We start from the raw sequence: 2,473 nt of genomic DNA, 5'->3' as shown, positions 1-2,473 counted from the left end.
TTTTCTTTCTGGCTGAAAAGAGCTCTTTCTGGATGTGGCTGAGCAGATTTGCAGAGCAGAGGTGGGGTCAGGCAGAGCAGCAGCATTCAGCTCCCTGCACAGCACACAGCCCTCACCCGCCCTTTAATTAACTAAAACGCTTCCCACTAATAACAGTGTTCCCACTATGGAAGAGGGAAAGTGCTTGAAATCATGAACACGTATCAGAGCAGCAGTTTGATTGCCTCTGAAGCCTGAAGATATTTACAGCACAAAGGATCACCCCGCAGCCCTCTTACCTGGGTATTTCCCTCCTCTGCTCCTCTTAATGAAGCAAACAATCAGCAGAATGAGGACCAGGAGAGCGATGGCACACATCAGCCCAATGAACCAGCCCTGGGTCGCGATGTCCACGTGGTTCTTGGTGTAAGCTGGGAGGAAAATGGAGAAAGGAAAAAGCTCTAAGGGGAGGTCAGGACAGCGGGGAGAAACAAATGACCAGAAGGACTCAGTCCACTCTATTTGTAGCACTGCATTTATGTATATATATATATGTGTGTGTGTGTGTGTGTGTTGTTTTCTGGGTTATCTGATGCCATAGCACAGGGATCTGTGGCTTTTTTTAATGGTGGGTCAACTCAGCATTTTAGCAGGAGCTACAAACAGCGAAGGGTCACAGCGTAAAGGAAAACCTAGCGGAGATTGGTGAGAAAAGGCATTGAAAGTAATGGCAAAAGAAGCTGGGTAACAGATTTGATCTTGCAAATCCTGCACCTGAAAGCAGCCCTGGAGGTCTGGGATCGATGTGCCCAAAGATAAAGATGCAATCCTGGCGTGCATAGCTTGGCCAATGTATGAGCAAGCAGCAGGTGCAGAGCTCTGAGAGGTCACAGAATCATAGAATGGCTTGGGTTGGGAGGACCTTAAATAGCATCAAGCTCCAACCCCCTGCCATGGGCAGGGTTACCAATTATATCCTAAAGGAACATCCCAGCTTGCTGAGACGTGGATTGGGAGCATTGGGATGTCATCGTACCGCGGTCTGGTGTGACACTGAGCAAGGAGAGGTGTCCTGCTCCTGCAGCCATGCCCTGCCGTGCTGCATGCAGCACCCGTGTGCGGTCAGACCGACACATCTGTCTCCTATAAATAGCAACGAGCTGCCATTCTCGGGCTCTCATTGACACACGCTTGGTATTCAGCAAGACAGAGTGGAGGAGAAAATAACCTTCAGCACAGCGGGGGGCTGAGAGCAACCAAGCTGCGGAGCAGACAGAGAGGTGTTCCTGGAGTAAGGGAGCTCTGAGCTGGATGGGATCAAATCAGGGGCTTAATGGGGAGAGTTTGCCCCAAATGGGAAGGATGGAGCATCTTTTGTGCCAAAATAAAAAATCTGAAACAATGGGATTGCTGCTGCTGCTCCCTGATATTGGCACTGTGGAGTTCTAGGGAGGGATGTGCTGCTGCTTCCAGACTTTGCCTCGTTTAATTAGATGAGTCAACTCCAGCCAACAAGACCTGGGAGGCAGCACACGCAACCGTCTTGTGGAGCTGCCTTGAAATAATTGGATTTAAACCCACCATCCTCTGCACCAGGAGCAGTAACAGAGAGTGAGTCCTTGGACAGCACACTCAGTACGCTTCCTATTATTCCTTCCAAACTCATTCTTTCCAAACTGACTTGAGATAACAGGTGCTTTCCTTAAGATGAAATCTGAGCCACGCTGTCGGCAGATAATTGCAGCCAAAGCACGACGCAAAGAAATCGCAGATAAAAGAGGAGAATGAGATTGACAAGAAAGTACCATTTGTTAAAGAAACGATGTTGGATGCAGAACACCCGGTGCTGCTTTTTGGGTGGGAGGGTGCTGCCTTGGCTCTCTTTTATTGCTATTTTCCTTTAATACTGCCACACTCGGTATTTAAAACAACCTGAGCTGCGTAGATGGACTGTTTGTAGTCGAGAGAATGAGATTAGAACAGAGAGGAGCTGAGAATTGGATTCAATTAACACAAGTGCTTGAGGAGGAAAGAGAAACAGAGCTCTACTGGAGAGATTTGAAATGGGAGGAGGTGGTTTTAGCAGCCCTGGTGGGGTTTGTGCAGAAAGCAATGCTAAGGGGGAATGAAGGGCTCTTCAAAGCCTCAAGTGTGCCCAAGGGTTGAGCTCCACGCTGACCAGGGCTGAGCTGGTTGCACGGAGGGGATCCTGCAGCAGGACTGTGGCACTGCATGCCATGAAGGTAAGGGTGTGATTGCCATCCTTCCCAAAAAAGCAACACGTGCCGACAAATCATAGTCACAGCAATCTTGTTTTTGGAGTAAACGAGTGACTGTCATTGCAGCATTCGGAAAGAGAAGGGTAAGCACACGGCTGTCAGAGTGTTCTGATTTGTGTTAATGTAAGGCCGACGCCAAGGGTAAATAGTGGCAAGCAGCTGTGGCATCGAACTGGTATTGATCTGAAATGCAACTGCAGTGGCTTTTTTTTTTT

Source organism: Meleagris gallopavo, chromosome 28 (genome assembly GCF_000146605.3).
Source record: "Meleagris gallopavo isolate NT-WF06-2002-E0010 breed Aviagen turkey brand Nicholas breeding stock chromosome 28, Turkey_5.1, whole genome shotgun sequence".
NCBI lineage: Eukaryota > Metazoa > Chordata > Aves > Galliformes > Phasianidae > Meleagris > Meleagris gallopavo.
Note: the sequence above shows the minus strand (reverse complement) of the source record.